The 24,017-nt window shown below is 41.8% G+C and overlaps 1 protein-coding gene across 1 annotated transcript in view; it reads right to left on the minus strand.

Annotated features, from left to right (window-relative positions):
• The window catches only part of fut8a (fucosyltransferase 8a (alpha (1,6) fucosyltransferase)), a 191,706-nt gene extending 167,708 nt beyond the window's left edge, over positions 1–23,998 (minus strand). Inside the window, 1 exon segment of the mRNA XM_045723619.1 lies at positions 23,831–23,998. The gene's annotated coding sequence lies outside the window, so the exon portion shown is untranslated.
• Positions 23,999–24,017: the final 19 nt, after the last annotated feature.

Below are 24,017 nucleotides of genomic sequence, written 5' to 3' on the forward strand. Positions count from 1 at the left end.
CCAGCTCCAGAGCTCTGACCCAGCACTCTGCAGCCTGCAGCACACAATCACCACAGTCCAGTCAGCTGGGGATATGTGGGATGGATGATGGACACATTCTCTACACTCAACACAATTATGTTTAAGTGCAGCAAAAAGTACTAAATTCTGCTATGTTGTCAAACTGGGAGTATGGGACTTTCCACCACAGACTCATATTAGAGCAGGCATGTATAGAGGGCAACAGTACTGCAGACAGAGTGTGTGTAGTAGGCTAATGTGCTAGTGGTGTGTTTTAAGTGGGAGTTTCAGGTTATGAATCAGTGCTGGTAAAATGTAATAAAGAGTGCTCAATTCTGTTATCAAACTGGGACTTCCCAGTACAGCGACGTGTAGGGAGAGCAGACAGTGAATGTACTGTGTAGTAGGGTACTGTGCTGTAAGTGGCAGACTCAGGTTATGAATTAGTGGTTGGTGAAATCCAATCAGGCCAAACCAGTCATATCCTGAGGAATCCTCTTAGTGGAGAAATGCCTTGTTCCTGCGCCACTGGCCTAACCATGAGTCTGCTGCACTCAGTGCACTGGCGCACACACACACACACACACACACACACACACACACACACACACACACACACACACACACACACACACACACACACACACACACACACACACACATTCCGGGTCGCCTCTGGGAATAGAATTGATGTATACACTGACTCTGTGACTGGGTTCATCAGGAAGTGCATCGGGGATGATGTGCCTACTGTGACAATTAAAGCTTATTCAAACCAAAAACCGGGGATAGATGGCAGCATTCATGCAAAACTGAAAGTGTGAACCACCGCATTTAACCAAGGCAAGGTGACTGGGAACGTGGACGTGTACAAACAGACTAACTATGACCTCCGCCCAAGAAAGCAAAAGTAACTTAACTAAATGACAATCGTCCCATAGCACACACTTCTGTAATTATGAAGTGCTAGATAATGACTATATCACCTCCATCTTACCTGACACCCTAAACCAGGGGTCAACTAGATTAAGACGCAGATGTTCAGGGGGCCGGAACATAATTACAAATAACTAATTTCAGGAAACTAGGCATATGTCGCACGTCACTACTTCACAGGAGAGGGATTTGAATGTAAAAATGTTTTTTTTTTAATCAAAATTGTTTTTTGTTGTTGGCAGAAATGACTTTGGGAACATGTGAACTTTCATGTGCCTTAATAACAAACTTGTATGCCATCTATAAATATGAAAACAATTGTTAACCTGTTAGGGCTAGGGGGGAGTATTGACACGGCTGGATAAAAAACATACCCGATTTAATCTGGTTACCACTCCTACCCAGTAACTAGAATATGCATATACTTATTACATATGGATAGAAAACACCCTAAAGTTTCTAAAACTGTTTGAATGGTGTCTGTGAGTATAACAGAACTCAAATGGCAGGTCAAAACCTGAGAGATTCCTTTACAGGAAGTGGCCTGTCTGACCATTTCTTGAACTTGAACCATCTCTATCTTTTACTAAGGATCTCTGCTCTAACGTGACACTTCCCACGTCGTCCATAGGCGCTCAGAGCCCGGGAAAAAACAGAATGTCGTCATTCCAGCCCCAGGCTGAAACACATTATCGCCTTTCTCAAGTGGCCGATCAAGGGACTCTGGGCTTATGCGCGTGACCCGACCGCCCCCGCCTTTGTGATTTTTTCCTCTGTTTGCCGAAAAGGAGATTCCCTGTCGGAATATTATCGCTTTTCTACGAGAAAAATGGCGTAAAAATTGATTTTAAACAGCGGTTGACATGCTTCGAAGTACGGTAATGGAATATTTAGAATTTTATTGTCACGAATTGCGCCATGCGCGCGACACTTCTTTACCATTTCGGATAGTGTCTGGAACGCATCGAACAAAACGCCGCTATTCGGATATAACGATGGATTATTTTGGACCAAACCAACATTTGTTATTGAAGTAGCAGTCCTGGGTGTGCATTCTGACGAAGACAACAAAAGGTAATCAAACTTTTATAATAGTAAATATGATTATGGTGAGTGCTAAACTTGCCGGGTGTCTAAATAGCGAGCCCGTGATGCCTGGGCTATGTACTTAGAATATTGCAAAATGTGCTTTCACCAAAAAGCTATTTTAAAATCGGACATATCGAGTGCATAGAGGAGTTCTGTATCTATAATTCTTAAAATAATTGTTATGCTTTTTGTGAACGTTTATCGTGAGTAATTTAGTAAAATGTTAGCGAATTCCCCGGAAGTTTGCGGGGGTATGCTAGTTCTGAACGTCACATGCTAATGTAAAAAGCTGGTTTTTGATATAAATATGAACTTGATTGAACAAAACATGCATGTATTGTATAACATAATGTCCTAGGGTTGTCATCTGATGAAGATCATCAAAGGTGAGTGCTGCATTTAGCTGTCTTCTGGGTTTTGGTGACATTATATGCTGGCTTGAAAAATGGGTGTCTGATTATTTCTGGCTTGGTACTCTGCTGACATAATCTAATGTTTTGCTTCCGTTGTAAAGCCTTTTTGAAATCGGACAGTGTGGTTAGATTAACGAGAGTCTTGTCTTTAAATAGCTGTAAAATAGTCATATGTTTGAGAAATTGAAGTAATAGGATTTTTAAGGTTTTGAAAATCGCGCCACAGGACGCAAGCGTCCCACCTAGCCCATAGAGGTTAAATTACGAGCCTAGTTGGTTTAGCAACATAAAAAGTTAGGAACCTTCCCGCTAGCCATGATTGGCTGAGATAATGGATAGGCTGGACATGCTGATAGATGAGTTCGGATTGGTCTACCATGTAGCATGCTTCTGTTTATAACATGAGCTGCTCAGTATGTGTAGGTAATCCTTTCTAACGCAGCTTTTTTGAAAGGTATCATGAAGAACTGTGATAATGTTGCTAATGCTCTCCACTCTCCACTTTCTGGAGGACCGAATTATGAAATCAGTGGAATGCCCGGTGGAAGCAGAGTATGATAGCTAATGAGATGGAGAAAATGTAGGCGTTGGATTATTCGGAGGGAGTCGAAAAGACACAAAGGCTGTTGTAAAAACAACTGTCTCCGGATTACATCTCGAAACTAAGGGCAACTATGGCATCCGTGACAGAGAGGGAGAAGCGTTCATCCATGTATATGGATAAGAGAGTCTAGCTAGCTACATTTTCAGATATTAGACGTTTCTAATTTTGTCAGAAAGTCGTTTTCACTGCAAGTTAAAGTGTACTGTTAGCTAGCTAGCTAAAGTTAGCTGGCTGGCTGGCACGCTAGCTAACGTTATGTGTATGATCTGTATAGTAATATTTTTCATATCTCAAAGCCATTTGCATTGCTAGTTATAGCGTAACGTTAACTAGCTAGCTAACATCGAACATAGTTGGTTAGCTTTAGCTACATGTAGATTCATGCAGGGTAGTAACGTTATGAGTTGGGATTATGCTTCATTATTTAGGTAGCTAGCTTGCTACATGTCTAAATAAAAAACTCCACTATGCAAGTAACCATTTCACTGTCCCGTATATCTGCACACTACCCTATCCCACCTGGACAAGAGGAATACATATGTAAGAATGCTGTTCATCGACTACAGCTCAGTCTTCAACACCCTAGTGCCCTCCAAGCTCATCACTAAGCTCATGGCCCTGGGTCTGAACCCCTCCTTGTACAACATGTTTCTGGACTTCCTGACGGGCCAACCCTAGGTGGTGAAGGTAGGCAACAACACCTCTGCCACGCAGATCCTCAACACGGGGGCCCCACAGGGGTGTGTGCTCAGCCCCCTCCTGTACTCCCTGTTCACCCATGACTGTGTGGCAAGGCACGTCTCGAACTCAATCATCAAGTTTGTAGACGACACTACTAAACTTGATGATTAGCAACAACGACGAGATGGCCTACAGGGAGGAGGTGAGGGCCCTCAGAGTGTGGTGTCAGGAAAATAACCTCACACTCAATGTCAACAAAACAAAGGAGATGATCATGGACTTCAGGAAACAGCAGTTTTAAGTTCCTCGGCGTACACATCACAGACAAACTGAAATGGTCCACCCACACAGACAGCGTGGTGAAGAAGGCGCAGCAGCGCCTCTTCAATCTCAGGAGGCTGAAGAAATGTGGCTTGTCACCAAAAATACACACAAACTTTTACCGATGCACAATCGAGAGCATCCTGTCGGGCCGTAAGGCACTCCAGAGGGTAGTGAGGTCTGCACAACGCATCACCGGGGGCAAACTACCTGCCCTCCAGGACACCTACACCACCCCATGTCACAGGAAGGCGAAAAAGATCATCAAGGACAATAACCACCCAAGCGACTGCCTGTTCACCCCGCTATCATCCATTAGGTAAGGTCAGTACAGGTGCATCAAAGCTGGGACCGAGAGACTGAAAAACAGCTTCTATCTCAAGGCCATCAGACTGTTAAACAGTCAACACTAACATTGAGTGGCTGCTGCCAACATACTGACTCAAATCTCCAGCCACTTTAATAATTAAAAATTGGATGTAATAAATGTATCACTAGTCACTTTAAACAATGCCACTTAATATAATGTTTACATACCCTACATTATTCATCTCATGTATATACTGTACTCTATACCATCTACTGCATCTTGCCTATGCCGTTCGGCCATCGGTCATCCATATATTTTTATGTACATATTCTTATTCATTCCTTTACACTTGTGTGTTTAAGGTACTTGTTGTGAAATTGTTAGATTACTTGTTAGATATTACTGCAGTGTCGGAACTAGAAGCACAAGCATTTCGCTACACTCACATTAACATCTGCTAACCATGTGTATGTGACAAATAAAATGTGATTTGATTTGATTTGAAATTGAACCGTCCGCAACCGCAGGGCTCTCCAGAGGGTGGTGATGTCACACACACACACACACACACACACACACACACACACACACAGAATATATACAAGCACACACACAGTGAATATACATGAGCCTACCTGGATCAGGTGAAGACCTCCTGGCTTAACCTTGCTTGACCTAACACACTGATCCACTTTTCACATCTGACTTACAGAGAAACCAGCTTCATAACCTTACATAAACCTGAAATGCAAACTTCACCCCTTAAACACACATGTGCACGTACACATGTACACACGCTCGCATGAGCACACACCTTCCCTCCCTTACCCACACACTCCCCAGCCCTATCCTGCCGTTCCCCTTGGTAGTGCATCCTCCCACAGAACCACCAACGGCTTTAAGCGCTTGGCTTCTGGGATGCTTAATTATCCCAGAGGGGCTGTTAGAACATAAGAACACTGTTATAATGCTTTTAGGATGTTAGAATGGAACATTAGAATGCCACAAGGCTCTATAGATTCCCTCCACCACATGCTCCAGTGGAGCTGAGGCAGCACATAACATCACCATACGGGTCACTGCTGAGTGATGCAGATAGAAAGGGAGAGAGGACAAAGTATTCAGCAAGACACATCAGAAACACAACGCTTATTTCATCTGCTCACTGCTTCGGGACCAATGATTTATATATACATTAAATGACTGATTGGGGACACAGTGCCACGATCATGGCACTCCCTCACCATTGTAAAAAATATTTTGGAAGCTATAGAAATTGATTTTTTCATGACTACATTTGTTTTTGCCACATTTACATGATTACAGACACCGTAATGCATTATTTTAAATTATATTATGTGAGCTAAACATACAAAAACAAATATTTTCCTTTAAGTATCATTTTTTGAGATGCCTAATGTTACTGTCCCCACTAGAACAAAAACATAAATACATGTAATTTGGTCCTTGAAACGTTTAATTGAAATACTGTAGAATTACATGAATTCATATGAAGGATTTCTCCTACTGGGGATTGCCAATATGGCCGACCGGTGGCTTCAAAGCCTCTCAATGTCCCATACGGTAAATAGCATCAGCAGTCCAGAGTTTATATAAACAAACTGAAATATGACATTTACATAACTATTCAGACCCTTTACTCAGTATTTTGTTGAAGCACCTTTGGGAACGATTACAGCATGATGCTACAAAGTTGGCACACCTATATTTGGGGAGTTTCTCCCATTCTTCTCTGCAAATCCTCTCAAGCTCTGTCAGGTTGGATGAGGAGCGTCACTGCACAGCTATTTTCAGGTCTCTCCAGAGATGTTCGATCGGGTTTAAGTCCGGGCTCTGGCTGGGCCACTCAAGGACATTCAGAGACTTGTCCTTAAGCCACTCCTACGTTGTCTTGGCTGTGCTCTTAGGGTCATTGTCCTGTTAGGTGAACCGTCGTCCCAGTCTGAGGTCCTGAGTGCTCTGAAGCAGGTTTTCATCAAGGATCTCTCAGTACTTTGCTACATTCATCTTTGCCTCGCTCCTGACTAGTCTCCCAGTCCCTGCCACTGAATAACATCCCCACAGCATGATGCTGCCACCACCATGCTTCACCGTAGGGATGGTGCCAGGTTTCCTCCAGACGTGACGCTGGACATTCAGGCCAAAGAGTTCAATCAAGACAATGACCATAAGCACACAGCTAAGACAACGCAGGAGTGGCTTCGGGACAAGTCTCTGAATGTCCTTGAGTGGCCCAGCCAGAGCCCGGACTGATCAAACATCTCTGGAGAGACCTGAAAATAGCTGTGCAGCGACGCTCCCCATCGAACTTCAAGAAACAGGTTTCATGAGCAGCCGCACACAAGCCTAAGATCACCATGCGCAATGCCAAGTGTTGGCTGGAGAGGTGTAAAGCTTGCCGCCATTGGACTCTGGAGATGTGTTTGTGTGTTTGTCTGGAGTGATGTGTTTGTCTGGAGTGATGATTCACGTTTCACCATCTGGCAGTCCGATGGAAGAATCTGGGTTTGGCAAATGCCAGGAGAATGCTACTTGCTCGAATGCATAGTGCCAACTGTAAAGTTTGATGGAGGAGAAATGCTTCATAGAGTTCAAGTAACAGACACATCTCAACATCAACTGTTCAGCGGAGATTGCATGAATCAGGCCTTTTTCGTGACTTGACTTTAACATTAATCTGAAGACAGTTATTGATCTAATTAACTAACTATGTTTAATTGTTACCCAATAATCATGTAACAATTAACTCATTAGGATCTGGGGCACCACGAGAGCGGTTCTTAAAAGTATTACCATCTCCCGAATTAAACTCAAAAAGGTATTTACCTATCACATCTATAAACAGTCAACTTATTAATCATAACCTCGTATCATATCACCATTCGTAACATCCTTGCATCTGCAAAAACCCAAGCCTTACTTGATGATTCAGTACTACACAAATTGGTTTAATTATTTATTTACTAGTTAATTAAATGGGAACACAGGATAAACACACACACACACTATGCCCCGTGTATTGACTGTAGACGTAATATGCTGAAAACAGGTCCCTAGCGGATTGACAACATGGATACTTGTTAAAGAAGAGATGGAGAGAGAGAGAGGGACAGAGACACACTGCCACATTTAGAAACTATTCTCACCTACAATAACCATATACTTTGCACACGAACTTCCACCCGCTTTGAGCAAGAAATCATGAATGTATTTACGTGAAATGCCTGAGTTTGCCGTGGATCTCTCGGTGAACGGGGCATCCTTGGAAAGGGGGTGGGCCTTGCATCCAACAACTCTTCTACTGTTGTCCTTCTTCGTAGTTATCCGGTGACATGTCGTGTAGTCCTGAACAGAACTACAGAGTTGATTTTCCTTCCATTCGCTCTTGAAGATGCTTCTTTGAAGATAGGCTAGCCAGCCATATCGATGGTTCCCTAATGATGAGAGTAGCATAAACAATGGTTTGAGCAGAGTAACAGGATGGTCCTACTTAAATTTGCTTTTGAAGATACTTTACTTAGGACAGCTAATCAGCCGTACCAGTGATTGTCTGGGAGGTGAGTTTATCGTCTCAACCTCGTGTTGAGATTCAAAGTTCACACCATTTTAAATATGTAGCTGCCGCTTCACGCTTTTTCTAGTTGAATGTGTTAATTTCTTAACCCATCATTTATACATTTTGCTCGAAAGGGGCGGTTCCGGCCGGCTGACACTCTCTGACTTCACCTCGGTAATTACTCACTGTGCAAAGTTATGGAAAACAATTATCTCTTATAGCTTCTCAAATCACATCCCTCTCAACAAAAACCCTTTCATAATTTTTCATATTACATGCACAACCCATAGTTTAGAAACTCCAGCTATGTAGTGTGTGTACGTTCAAAGTTACAGTACTTCCTGAATAACATTTTTAATGACATCACAAAATAACAAACAAAATGACATTAGTGTTCTATGGATCGCCTCTGACCAATGAGTTTGAGTTCATTTTTACAGGGACAGTGCACATTAACCTGTTAGGGCTAGGGGGCAGTATTGACACGGCTGGATAAAAAACGTACCCGATTTAATCTGGTTACTACTCCTGCCCAGTAACTAGAATATGCATATAATTATTGGCTTTGGATAGGAAACACTCCAAGGTTTCTAAAACTGTTTGAATGGTGTCTGTGAGTATAACAAAACTCAAATGGCAGGTCAAAACCTGAGAAGATTCTGTACAGGAAGTACCCTGTCTGACCATTTCTTGGCCTTCTTTGCCATCTCTATCCATTACAAAGGATCTCTGCTGTTACGTGACACTTCCTACGGCTCACATGGGCTCTCAGAAGGCGGCAAAAAGCTGAATCGTGGCTTTGCAGGCTCTGGCTGAAACAAAGTAGCGTGTTTGGGTAGTGGCTGGTTACAGTACTGTGAGACTCAGGCTTGTGCCCGCGTCGACAGAATGCTTTGTTTTCTTTCCTCCGTTTACCTAAACGGAGATTCCCGGTCGGAATATTATCGCTTTTTTACGAGAAAAATGGCATAAAAATTGATTTTAAACAGCGGTTGACATGCTTCGAAGTACGGTAATGGAATATTTAGATTTTTTTTGTCATGAATTGCGCCATGCTCGAGACCCTGATTTACCATTTCGGATAGTGTCTGGAACGCACGAACAAAACGCCGCTATTTGGATATAACGATGGATTATTTTGGACCAAACCAACATTTGTTATTGAAGTAGCAGTCCTGGGAGTGCATTCTGACGAAGACAACAAAGGTAATCAAACTTTTGTAATAGTAAATCTGATTTTGGTGAAGGCTAAACTTGCTGGGTGTCTAAATAGCTAGCCCGTGATGCCTGGGCTATGTACTTAGAATATTGCAAAATGTGCTTTCACCAAAAAGCTATTTTAAAATCGGACATATCGAGTGCATAGAGGAGTTCTGTATCTATAATTCTTAAAATAATTGTTATGCTTTTTGTGAACGTTTATCGTGAGTAATTTAGTAAATTGTTAGTAAATTCCCCGAAAGTTTGCGGGGGGTATGCTAGTTCTGAACGTCACATGCTAATGTAAAAAGCTGGTTTTTGATATAAATATGAACTTGATTGAACAAAACATGCATGTATTGTATAACATAATGTCCTAGGGTTGTCATCTGATGAAGATCATCAAAGGTTAGTGCTGCATTTAGCTGTGGTTTGGGTTTTTGTGACATTATATGCTAGCTTGAAAAATGGGTGTCTGATTATTTCTGTCTGGGTACTCTGCTGACATAATCTAATGTTTTGCTTTCATTGTAAAGCCTTTTTGAAATCGGACAGTGTGGTTAGATTAACGAGAGCCTTGTCTTTAAAATGCTGCAAAATAGTCATATGTTTGAGAAATTGAAGTAATACCATTTCTAAGGTATTTGAAAATCGCGCCACGGGATTCAACTGGCTGTTGCGTAGGTGGGACGAATTCGTCCCGCCTAGCCCAGAGAGGTTAATCAACGTCTCAGTAAACGTGCTGGTTTTTCAACCGCAGTCTCTGTGCAGGTTATTAAAAACAATTACAATAACAATACAAACAATCAATGAGAAGTGAGCACACGCAGAGCAACACAGGACAAGCAAGACATAGCATGCAGACACAGCAACATAGCACAAAAAGCAACAAGACAAAATCCATAAAAGCAACAAGTGTTTCCACACCTCACAAACTACAGACAACAGACAACATAGAAAGTGGAAATACACAACTAGGGATTATGTTCTCAAGTCTGATTGGCCTTTAGCCAAGTCTTCATGTATTTTGTGAAAGTGTGATAGGTGGTGAAGTTGTGTGTGTCTGGTGGCAGTGTATTCCAAACATGGGTAGCTCTCACAGAAAAAGCAGATTGACTAAAGGTGCTTTTCCTTAAGGGAACTATACAGTCACCTCTCATGGCAGACCTTGTGGATCAGCTGCCATATGTTTGGGTTTTCTGTTTAACAAAAGTACTGACTGGAGGGGGAGCCAGGCCATTTAGGATCTTGAATACAAGACATGCGTCAGTGTATTGCACAAGATTTTTCCAACTCAGGAGCTCATGATTTCTGAGGATGTAACAGTGATGATGGATATTGGCTTCCTATCAAGCACTTTGAGAGCCTGTTTGTAGACAGACTGAATGGGTTTTAATGTTGTACAGCAAGCAGTATGTTAAGAGGGGGAGTATCGTAGATTTGAAGTACAGTTTTGCTACCTCTGTAGTCAAACATGTTCGTCTAAATCGGAAATTAGCTAGATTGAATTTCGTTACTTGAGTTACTTTTCACCTACTTTTTAAAGGAGAGGTTGGAATCAAGTATGATGCCAAGGTACTTAAAATCAGACACCACCTGGAGCTTCTCCCCTGACACATAGACATCTGGCTCAGGAGCATCAGTTGCCCTCTTTGTGAAGAATAGGCAGACAGTTTTTTTCACATTGAGATGCAAACATGAGTAACTGAGCCACTTTGTAACATGGACCATTACAGTAGTGAGTTCTTGTGCAGCTTGTTGTTTGCTCTTTGCATGCACATATATCACTGAATCATCTGCATACATTTGAACTTCAGACCCAGTACAGAGGGCAGATCATTAATGTACAGGCTGAACAGGAGGGGCCCCAGAAATTACCCTTGGGGCACGCCCACATCATAGCTAAGAGTGGGCGACAGATCATTGCCCACTCTGACACGCTGAGTTCTGCCTTCAAGGTATGATTTCATCCATCTCACGGCATCGGGGAAAAGTTGAACTTGGACAATTTTGTGATGAGAACCTCATGGTTAACAGTATCAAAAGCCTCCCTTACATCCAGAAACACAGCCCCAACAACGCCCCCTTTGTCCACCTTGACTTCACAATTTCCAGAAGAAAGCAGTTGGCCGTTTCTGTGGAGTGTTTTGCTCTGAAGCCAAACTGCATGGAGTGTAATGTGAAGGGGCTGTTGTTGAGGTGGGCAATCAGTTGTTCTCCTACACACTTTTCAACACAAAATTCCCCACATTCTACATTCAAAATATTGTACCAGTATTCACTTTTTAACTTGTTAAGAGTTTCAGCGGGAAAAGGTCTGTTGAGACAAAGCACAGGCCTGGATCTTCTCCCTTGATTTACAACAGGGTGTGAGTGCCAATCCCCACTAGTTCTATCCTCCCCCTCTACAGGTGAAAGGGGGTCTGATTGAAGTTAGTCATTGCAAACCTGATCTGACCTATTTGGATTCTTGTGGTCAGTCATGACACCTTCATGGTTGAATTGCTGCAAAGATACCACTACTAAAGGACACCAACAATTAGAAGAGACTTGCTTGGGCCAAGAAACATGAGCAATGGACATTAGACCAGTGGAAATCTGTCCTTTGGTCTGATGAGTCCAAATTTGAGACTTGTGGTACCAACCGCTGTGTCTTTGTGAGACGTAGAGTAGGTGAATGGATGATCTCCGCATGTGTGGTTCCCATCGTGAGGCATGGAGGAGGAAGTGTGATGGTGTGGTGGTGCTTTGCTGGTGACACTGTCTGTGATTTATTTAGAATTGAAGGCACACTTAACCAACATGGCTACCACAGCACTCTGCAGCGATATGCCATCCCATCTGGTTTGTGCTTAGTGGGACTATCATTTGTTTTTCAACAGGACAATGACTCAACACACCTCCAGGCAGTGTAAGGGCTATTTGACCAAGAAGGAGAGTGATGGAGTGCTGTATCAGAAGACCTGGCCTCCACAATCAACCGACCTCAACCCAATTGAGATGGTTTGGGATGAGTTGGACTGCAGAGTGAAGGAAAAACAGCCAACAAGTGCTCAGCATATGTGGGAACTCCTTCAAGACAGTTTGAAAAGCATTCCAGGTGAAGCTGGTTGAGAGAATGCCAAGAGTGTGCAACGCTGCTATCAAGGCAAAGGGTGGCTACTTTGAAGAGTCTCAAATATAAAAAATATTTTGATTTGTTTAACACTTTTTTGGTTACTACATCATTCCATATGTGTTATTTCATAGTTTTGATGTCTTCACTACTATTCTACAATGTAGAAAATAGTAAAATAAAGAAAAACCCTTGAATGAGTTGGTGTTTCCAAACTTTTAACTGGTACTGTATATATAGGTGTGACATGACATCAGCAATGTGGATTAGGAGTGAGGGTGCCAGTGTGGTTCTGGTTTAGTAAACGCTGAGTAGCTGTGGTATGTGTTTTTCTCCTGAGGTGACGGAGGTTTTCCACATTTATTCTCCCTCTCCCTCTCTCTCTCTGTCTCTCTCTCCTTTTCCATTGCCTCTTGTCCAGCTGAGCCATACAGGATTATGGAACATTCAAACTTTATCTTTCTTTCTTTTTTCTCGCTCTGTCATTCTTTGTAGCCAGCTGCAGCAAATGGCTACAGTGTTAGGATTTCACTGAGATAAGGGACAAACTAGTACTCTGTTATGATGAGTGTTTTCCCTCCCCCTACTACCAACGCTATCTCTCGCTCTCTTGTCACCCCCCTCTCTGTCTCTCTCTCTGGCCATGTGTGACTGTGAGGGGATTGTTATGAGTTTGTTTCCCTCCCTCTACTACCAACGCTCTCCCTCCCTCTCCCTCTTTCTCTCTTTCCCTCTATCTTCCCTGTGTCACTGTGTGGGGACTGTCCCTGTCTAACCCCTTGGGACTCTGAAGGGGGCTTTGTTTGACCAAGCGTGTCTAGGAAAGAGTCTCACACACACACTGTTTTGTGAGTAGAAGGCCTGAGTAGTATACAGCAGCCTGACTGCCTGTAAAACCTGCATGTATTTCTTCATGTAGCATAACAAATGAAGAAGTGCTAGTCTGTGCAGGAGTAGGTCATATGAGGACTGTTGTTCTATTCCTGACTTCCCCTGTCGCTCCCTGGTGATGTCAGAGCAGAGGAGAGGTGCTTCCCGGCAGCTGCATGAGAGACGCTCCACTTCAGTTGCGTCCCAAATGCAACCCTATTCCCTATGTAGTGCACAACTTTTGACCAGAGTCCTATGGAGCCTGGTAAAAAGTAGTGCACTAAATAGGGAAATAGGATGCCATTAGGGATGATGCGCTGACTCCACACTGCAGCCAGAGAGAGAGAGAGATTTTTATTTATAGCTGACCAAAGGTCCCTGTGGTTGGGCTGTGGGCACTGTGACTGTCAGGGCTAATGGGGTCAAACACACTGACTGGCTAGCCCAGGGCCTGGACGAACCACTGACTGGCTAGTCCAGGGCCTGGACGAACCACTGACTGGCTAGCCCAGGGCCTGGACGAACCACTGACTGGCTAGCCCAGGGCCTGGACGAACCACTGACTGGCTAGCCCAGGGCCTGGACGAACCACTGACTGGCTAGCCCAGGGCCTGGACGAACCACTGACTGGCTAGCCCAGGGCCTGGATGAACCACTGACTGGCTAGCCCAGGGCCTGGACGAACCACTGACTGGCTAGCCCCGGGCCTGGACAAACACTGCAGGGAACACACAAGCACAGGCAGGTACGCTCAAATGTACACACATGATGCTTGCACAAACACACACATCCTGAAATGTATTTTACATTTTTGTATAATTAACCTTTATTTAACTAGGCAAGTCAATTAAGAACAAATTCTTATTTACTATGACGGCCTACCAAGAGGCAAAAGACCTCCTGCGGGGACGGGGCTGGGATTAAAAACACAAATGTAGGACAAAACACACATCACAAGAGAGACACCACAACACTACATAAAGAGATACCCAAGACAACATAGCATGGCAGCAGCACATGAGAACACAGCATGGTAGCAACACAACATGACAACAAAATGGTAGCAACACAACATGGCAGAATCACAGACATTGTTGGGCACAGACACCAGCACAAAGGGCTAAAAGGTAGAGACAACAATACATCACGCAAAGCAGCCACAACTGTCAGTTAGAGTGTCCATGATTGAGTCTTTGAATTAAGAGATGGAAATATAACTGTCCAGTTTGAGTGTTTGTTGCAGCTCGTTCCAGTTGCTAGCTGCAGTGAACTGAAAAGAGGAGGGACCCAGGGATGTGTGTGCTTTTTAACAGGTCTTTAACAGCTCTTTAACAGAATGTGGCGAGAGGAACGGGTCTTTTATGTGGAGGATGAGGGTTGTAGTAGGTATCTCAGATAGGCCTCACTCCCCCCTAAGAGGGTTTTATAAATAAGCATCAACCAGTGGGTCTTGCGACGGGTATACAGAGATGACCAGTTTACAGAGGAGTATAGAGTGTAGTGATGTGTCCTATAAGGAACATTGTTGGCAAATCTGATGGCCGAATGGTAAAGAATATTTAACTGCTTGAGAGCACCCTTACCTGCAGATCTATAAATTACGTCTCCGTAATCTAGCATGGGTAGGATGGTCATCTGAATCAGGGTTCGTTTGGCTGCTGGGGTGAAAGAGGAATGATTACGATAGAGGAAAACAAGTCTAGATTTAACCTTAGCCTGCAGCTTGGATATGTGCTGAGAGAAGGCCAGTATACCGTCTAGCCATACTCCCAAGTCCTTTTATGAGCTGACTACCTCAAGCTCTAAACCCTCAGAGGTAGTAATCACATTTAGCAATTAGGATTCGTTATCTGTAATGTTCTAAAGATATATTTTTGATTGTGTTTTTTTTTTCATTCCAGTACAACTCAACAACAAAAAAGTCCTAAGAGGTCTCGAACAGTCTAAAAATGTAAAATGTCCATCCTTAGGAAAGAGGGGGAATGGAGCGAAAAAGAGAAATAAAGAGAGCAAGGAGAGGGAAAGAGGGAGAGAGAGAGGTGGGGCGGAGCGGGGTAGAGAAAGACAGAGAGAAATAGAGAGAAATAAGGAGAGAGAGAAGGATAAAGAAATACAGTGAGAGATAAAAAGAGAGGGAGAGAGAGAAGGCAGATAGAGAAAGAGAGACTGAAATAAGAGAGAGAAGAAAAAAAATTGTTAGAGTAGTCCTTATTTCCTAGCAAGTGTCTCTCTGCTGTCTGATCAGTAAACATGGAGCATGCTGGAGCCTGGATGATCAACCATAACTGAATATGTTGCCATAACGTAATAAACATGAGGTGTTTTTGATTGACAATGTTTCATAGAGCATTAATTATACAACCCCCCCTCCCCCCATATGCTACAAACACTGTCAGGCTGTGTGTGTAACAGTCAGTGGTGTAGGTGAGGCTGTGAGGGTCTGTGATTTGGACTAGGATCCCCATATGACCGCACCCTGACCGGTATCAGATCCGCCTCAACTTCCTCCTGCACACTGAGGCCACAGTGAGTGGTAGGCTACAGACTGGAGAAAGCCACATGTTGTTGCAGGAAATGGTGACGAGGACTTGGGCAGATAACACAAGCCTTTGTGGTAATGTTTGACTAACAAACACTGTGACTGTAAGGTTTACAGAGTTTTACAGATAACCCAGACAAGGTGTGTTACATTTCAGCGACCCTACCCCAGAGAGAACAGAGCTTGCTCCTACAGCAAACATGATATGTTTCAAACTTATCTGAATACAAAAGAACACGGATATGGAAAATAACACTTTTTGGCTGATGTATTGTTATCAATAAATTCACACATTCACTCCCAAACAAAGCTTGCTGAGCTTTCAAGTAATATGTAATATGAGTATTCCATTTGCGAACAAGGCAACAATGGCCTCTTAGACATCTGCCATCTTATCAAAATACATTGTAGCCTCGGCTATAAGATAGACTTGTTAAATAACACAGTGAGCAGTGCCAGAATGCATATATACCCTAGGCCTAGTGCGTCTGTATATACTATGGGAAACAAACAGGGACATTGGAATATAAAGGAGACTATTATCAAGTTTCCAGCCTTGCGGCTGGCTATACAACAGACACCTTATACATTAGGGCTAGAAATTGCCAGGGACTTCACGATATGATATTATTACGATACTTTGGTGCCGATACGATATGTATTGTGATTGTCATGATTCTATATATATTGCAATTCGATACTCTGATTGTATTGCAATTCGGTGTTCCAAACATTTTGCTCACCATATGTCTGAGAGAGAGCCATGAGAAAATTAGTTTTGATCAGTCATGCAAATAAAAGGGCTCCCTATTTAAAAAGATGGAAAACAAGCTATGAAGGAAAAATACTGGAGTTTAGGTGCTGGTACACCCAACTAGTGCAAAAATAACATTGCGATATTGTCAAAACGATACTATATGATATATCGTCAAAGATAATATCCCGATATGAAACTGTATTGATTTTCTACCCCATAACTTTAATACAGATTATACACTTCATACAGATTATACACTTTATACAGGTGGGGCACACAGGTGGTCACATATAAATTATCCCGGAAACCAAGGTTTAATCAACCCAAGCCCAGGATGATACAAACAGACAGAGTTATGATCACATACTTGGAGATGGCCCATCATCTATTCTATGCTATTATGTCTCTACCTGTCTGTGGCAGAGATGAGTCATAGGGTTACAAAAGCTCAAGGAGGTGGGGTGGGGAGTACTGACCATGCTTTTTTCCATAATCCTGAAACTCTTAAGGGAAAATAACACCCTGACTATATACAGTGCCTTCAAAAATAGATTTTTTTGTCACTGGCCTATACACAATACCCCATAACATTAAAGTGGAATTATGTTTTTCAAACTATGTACAAATGAATTAAAATTAAAAGCTGAAATGTCTTGAGTACCTCATCTCTGTGCTCCAACATACACTTATTGTCACATCCTGACCATAGAAAGCTGTTATTTTCTATGGTAGAGTAGGTCAGGGCGTGACAGGTGGGTTTTCTAGTTTAGTTTTTCCATGTTGTTATGTTCTAGTTTTGTATTTCTATGTTGGGTTTTGTTTGGGATGATCTCCAATTAGAGGCAGCTGGTCCTCGTTGTCTCTAATTGGAGATCATACTTAAGTAGGTGTTTTTCCCACATGGGTTTGTGGGAGATTGTCTTTGAGTTTGTTTCACCTCGGCGTCACGGTTTGTTATTCAGTTTATTTATATGTATTTCATAGTTTCACAGTTCAATAAAATGTGGAACGATAATCACGCTGCACTTTGGTCCGCTCCTTCCTACGACAACCGTGACACTTATCTGCAATGTCCCTCAGGTGAGCAGTGAATTTCAAACATATATTCAACCTCAAAGACCAGGGAGGTTTTCCAATGCCTCGCAAAGAAGGGCATCTATTGGTAGATATGTATATAAAAAAATAAACAGACATTGAATATTCCTTTGAGCATGAAGTTATTCATTACACTTTGGATGGTGTATCAACACCCAGTTATTACAAAGATACAGGCATCCTTCCTAACTCAGTTGCCAGAGAGGACGGAAACCGCTCAGGGATTTAACAATGAGGCCAGTGGTGACTTTAAAACAGATACAGAGTTAAATGTCTGTGATAGGAGAAAACTGATGATGGATGAACAACATTGTAGTGACTCCACAATACCAACCTAATTGACAGAGTGAAAGGAAGGAAGCCTGTACAGAATACAAATATTCCAAAACATGCATCTTGTTTGCAGTAAGGCACTAAATGAATACTTCAAAAGAATGAGGCAATACAAAGTGTTATGTTTCGGGGAAATCCAATAGAACACATGACTGAGTACCACTCTCCATATTTTCAAGCATAGTGGTGGCTGCATCATGTTATGGGTATGCTTGTAATTTTTAAGGACTGGGGAGTTTTTCAGGATAGAAATTAACGGAATGGAGCTAAGCACGGGCAAAATCCTAGAGGAAAACCTGGTTCAGTCTGCTTTCCACCAGACACTGCGAGACGAATTCACCTTTCAGCAGGACAATAACCTAAAACCAAATCTACACTGGAGTTGCTTACCAAGAAGACAGTGAATGTTCCTGAGTGGCCGAGTTACAGTTTTGCCTTAAATCTGCTTGAAAATCTATGGCAAGACCTGAAAATGACTGTAGCAATGACCAGAATTTTGAAAAAATAATAATGTGCAAATGTTGCACAATCCAGGTGTGGAAAGCTCTTAGAGACTTACCCAGAAAGACTCACAGCTGTAATTGCTGCAAAGGTGCTTCTACAAAGTATTGACTCAGTAGTGTGAATACTTAGATATTGTAATTAATTAGATATTAATTAGTAATGTAATTTAGATATTTATGTATTTCATTTTCAATACATTTGCAAACACTTCTAAAAACATGTTTTCACTTTGTCATTATCAGAGTATTGTGTATAGATGTAATCCATTTTGAATTCAGGCTGTAACACAACAACATGTGGAATAAGTCAAGGGGTATGAATACTTTCTGAAGGCACTGTGTATATCATATTGCCTATAGATCCATAGGGAGGGAAACTATGTCCTGTAACCAGGATGCCCATAGGGAGAGAGACCCTGTTCTGTTCTTCATTAGGAGAGGTGGTTGATTGACTTACTAATGACCACACCTGTCATTCACTGACACTGTGTGTAGGTGTTTCAGGTTGTTGCCAGGTACTCCTGCTGACACTCAAGGTATCTGATGCTATTGTGCAGACTGCTGAGAAGGTGTGGAGATCAGGGTGGACTGGGACCAATAATCGGCCCTGGAATTTCTAGCACTCTGGCCATTTTTCCTTGAGGCCCTCATTATTCAGAGGGGTTGGGTTAAATGTGGAAGACACATCTCAGTTGAATGCATTCAGTTGTACAACTGACTAGGTATCCCCCTTTCCCTGTCCCTTTCATTATTAGCCAGATAATTATCATTTTGCGCCAAATAAAAACAAGTTAGACAGTCCCACTAGGCTAAAAATGGACCGAAATGCCAGATACCAGTCCGCCCCTGAGTGGAGTGACAGGTAGAACAATCTCTCAATGGACCACATCATTAAAGTTATTTATTTGAAATTTTGCCGGATGATATCTCTTGATGCACCAACTCGTTTTCAAGAGTGTCCAAAAGAAAAAAAAAGAAAAAAAAAAAACAACAAAAAAAGAATTAGTAACAAGAAAAATATGGCAACTACCATCTAACAATAATAACAATGAAATAATTTTTTTTTTTTTAACTTACATTAACAGCATAAAAAAGTTATTGTACAACTACTAATAGGCCTATAACTAATAAAAACTACTGCTACAACAACACATAAAAACTACTGCTTCAACTACTAATACAAATAATAAACTACTGCTACAACTACTAATACAACTAATAAAACAAAGTACCTATAATATATACAGTACCAGTCAAAAGTTTGGACACACCTACACATTCAAGGGGTTTTCGTTATTTTTACTATTTTCTACATTGTAGAATAATAGTGAAGACATCAAAACTATGAAATAACACATGGAATGATGTAGTAACCAAAAAAGTGCTAAACAAATCAAAATATATTTTATATTTTTGTTTCTTCAAAGTAGCCACCCTTTGCCTTGATAACAGCTTTGCACACTCTTGGCATTCTCTCAACCAGCTTCATGAGGAATGCTTTTCCAACAGTCATGAAGGAGTTCCTACATATGCTGAGCACTTGTTGGCTGCTTTTCCTTCATTCTGCTGTCCAACTCATCTCAATTGGGTTGAGGTCGGGGGATTGTAGAGGCCAGGTCATCTGATGCAGCACTCTCCTTGGTCAAATAGCCCTTACATAGCCTGGAGGTGTATTTTGGGTCATTGTCCTGTTGAAAAACAAATGATAGTCCCACTAAGCACAAACCAGATGGGATGGCATATCGCTGCAGAATGCTGTGGTAGTTTTGGTGGTTAAGTGTGTCTTGAATTCTAAATAAATCACATGAAGTATCACCCACAAAGCACCCCCACACCATCACACCTCCTCCTCCATGCTTCACGGTGGGAACCACATGTGGAGATAATCCGTTCACCTACTCTGCGTCTCACAAAGACACGGCGGTTGGAACCAAAAATCTCCAATTTGGACTCATCAGACCTAAGGACAGATTTCCACTGGTCTAATGTCCATTGCTTGTGTTTCTTGGCCCAATCAAGTCTCTTCTTCGTATTGGTGTCCTTTAGTAGTGGTTTCTTTGCAGCATTTCGACCATGAAGGCCTGATTCACGCAGTCTCCTCTGAACAGTTGATGTTGAGATGTGTCGGTTACTTGAACTCTCTGAAGCATTTATTTGGGCTACAATCTGAGGTGCAGCTAACTCTAATGAACTTATCCTCTGCAGCAGAGGTAACTCTAGGTCTTCCTTTCCTGTGGCGGTCCTAATGAGAGCCAGTTTCATCATAGTGCTTGATGGTTTATGCGTCTGCACTTGCAGAAACGTTCAAAGTTCTTGACATGTTATGCATTGACTGACCTTCTTGTCTTAAAGTAATGATTGACTGTCGTTTCTCTTTGCTTATTTGAGCTGTTCGTGACATAATATGGACTAGGTCTTTTACCAAATAGGGCTATCTTCTGTATACCACCCCTACCTTGTCACAACACAACTGATTGGCTCAAACGCATTAAGAAGGAAAGACATTCCACAAATGTACTTTTAACAAGGCAACCCTGTTAATTGAAATGCATTCCAAGTGACTACCTCATGAAGCCGATTGAAAGAATGCCAAGAGTGTGCAAAGCTGTCATCAAGGCAAAGGTTGGCTACATTGAAGAATCTCAACTATGTGTTATTTCATAGTTTTGATGTCTTCACTATTATTCTATTATGAGTAGGTGTGTCCAAACTTTTGACTGGTACTGTACATAAATACATATTTACAAATATCTTCACATGGTGATGTTTGTATTAGTTAAAAACACATTTGAAAAATGACTATTTTAAATTCACAGTGTAAATTCTATCTATCTATCTATCTATCTATCTATCAATCATATAGCCTACCCCTATATACATTTTAGTAATTTATCAGGCGTTTAGCATAGCGACATGCAGTCACTATACAAATACAGGCAAGTGGAAATGGCTTTTCATTTGGAGGGCATGATCAAGTGTAGAGTTTGAAAGGAAATGATCCCAAATCTCAATAACATAAAAGCTTTTCTAGTATGGTCACAATGGGCAGTTGCTATTTCAACAAAGCACAAGATGAAGTTCCTGCATGCGTTGGGTAGCAGCAGATCACGTACATCAAGTGTGTTGTTACTGTTAGCTATACTTGACAGCCATTCCAAGGTCTAAGTTGCTGTTGGTCACTCCCTTCACAATCAAGCATTTTCAACAAGGACAGCCTGGGGTCAGTTCTGAACCATGTAATAAATGTGAAATATGATTAGTATAAAACGAGCATGACAAGCAGGGTCTTATTCAGTCTTCTATTGCCTACGAGACAAATTAAACTGGTCATGGGGTAGGCCAATGACAGGTGCTTTCAAGTGTAACCATTACTATGGTGTCCAGGATGTCCACTATACATACTGGGAAGAATTAAAATAAGGTGAAATGACCACACTGTTGTCTCTCAACCATTCACACCCTCTCTCTTTCCAGTGACTTGAATCTGTCAGATGATTGAAAAAAACTCAAATGTGAAAGAAATCTGAATCAGAATGTGGTGCAGCCTCTGGCATCATTGTGGTTTACTTAATTAATATAGTCTGTAATGGGGTAGAGTGAATAGTTACAGAAAATTAAAGATTTATGAATTGGCCAATTGTGCAATCACCCCAAACAGAGGACAGAACGAGACATTCACATTACATAGATCATTATTGTGGTACGCTTGGCAAAGCGGGACATTTGATTTAGCAGAACATCATCTCAATTCTCTGAAACAAATTAAGCTGTGAAATGCTATAATTTCTACATTTTGAAGCACATCAAAAATATGAAATGGTCAGAATTCTAGCATTAAATGCATTACACTAGCCTATATTAAAGGCCTATTACTAGCCTACGTTAAATGCCTAATACTAGCCTACATTAAAGGCCTAATACTAGCCTACATTAAAGGCCTAATACTAGCCTACATTAAAGGCCTATTACTAGCCTACATTAAAGACCTATTACTAGCCTACATTAAAGGCCTAATAATAGCCTACATGAAAAGCCTAATACTAGCCTACATTAAAGGCCTATTACTAGCCTACATTAAAGGCCTATTACTAGCCTACATTAAAGACCTATTACTAGCCTACATTAAAGGCCTAATACTAGCCTACATTAAAAGCCTAATACTAGCCTACATTAAAGGCCTATTACTAGCCTACATTAAAGGCCTATTACTAGCCTACATTAAAGGCCTAATACTACTTCATTATGGGCATACTACTCACACAGTAATGTGTCCGGATTGAAGAGTCATTCAATGGCTACTATCCCACAGATGGACCAGGCAAGTTGGCTGGGCTCCAGTCCCTAATTGCATGTTTACATCTCAAGATATCCTATTTCAGATCCACCAGCTGTGAGCCAGTTGACCATAACTGACCATAGGGTTTTCATTGAGTTCAAAGGTTAAGTCTGTTAGATGTGCACATGCAAATAGACCTATAGGCTTATCTATCTATTTTACTACAAGTCCTACTGTGGTATGTGGTAATAACACAGCGGCCAGGGAATGAAAACATGTGGAATGAAATAATCATGTAGTAGAGCATAGCATGATTACTGAGTTGGGTCCAAAACAAAATGTAACAATGAACACAGTATGGGAGAAACATTCTCAGCCACCAGCTATGACAACAAAAACACTAAGAACAGAATGTATGTGTGTGTGTGCGTGTGTGTTTGTGTGTGTGTGTGCGCGTGCGAACGAGCGTGTGTGTATCAGTTAACGTTCTGATTTTTGACGTACTAATAACAAATAGCAACATCAACATTAGGCGTATTACTCAACTCTAGTCTATGGTGGATCAACTGCACAAAGACAACTGAATGCGTATCAAAAATAAGTAGGTTAGGCTACTTTTCATCGGTTTCAACCAATGTCTAAAAAATAGCGGGGTGGCTCACGATCTGCTTTGACTCGACCCAGCAAGACGGACAAGGGAGCAGCGGCCGATGCAGGCTGACTTCACAAAATAACGGTCCAATATAACCACACAAAACATAAGCATTTCGTTTGTTTATAAGAAAGCTTCACAATACACTTGTCATTCTTGGTAAATGTGAGCGTTCTGTCAATACAGCATTATTCATTTAAAGACGTAAGATGGAGAAACGTCGCAGTTCATTGTCCCTGGATGGTGATTGAATTGTATTTCTCATACCTAATCAAATGTTAATTAACATAACCATTATATGCACAATGTAGCAAAACTGAACGAATTCCTCTCCGAAAACTTCCTGTGCATGAATGACTTTCATAAGGAAGATGCGAATTCTAACGGAACCTCGTCCGACAACTCCTTAGTGTAAATCCGTGTCCGCTATTTTGTTACCTCTCGGCTGCGGTCTAAGCAGGCAAATAGCAACAGGCCAGGGATGGAGGGAGAAAGGAGACGGCGCAGACACCAATTCCTATTCGTTTTCTGCATCACACAATATAAGACATTGGCTTACCTGGCTTTATCTCATTGAGCTTGCGTTTCTTCAAGGTCTATATTCTGCCTGACCATGATGCTTTGAGTTGTAAACTGTCTGAAGACTGAAGGCGGAAACAGGAACTGGGTAGGAGCAGGACTGCTGCGCGCCTGACGAGTAGTCACTCCGCTATGCTTGGCTTCTAATGAGGAGACTCGAATTGACA

The sequence above is a fragment of the Salmo salar genome, chromosome ssa09 (genome assembly GCF_905237065.1).
Source record: "Salmo salar chromosome ssa09, Ssal_v3.1, whole genome shotgun sequence".
Lineage (NCBI taxonomy): Eukaryota > Metazoa > Chordata > Actinopteri > Salmoniformes > Salmonidae > Salmo > Salmo salar.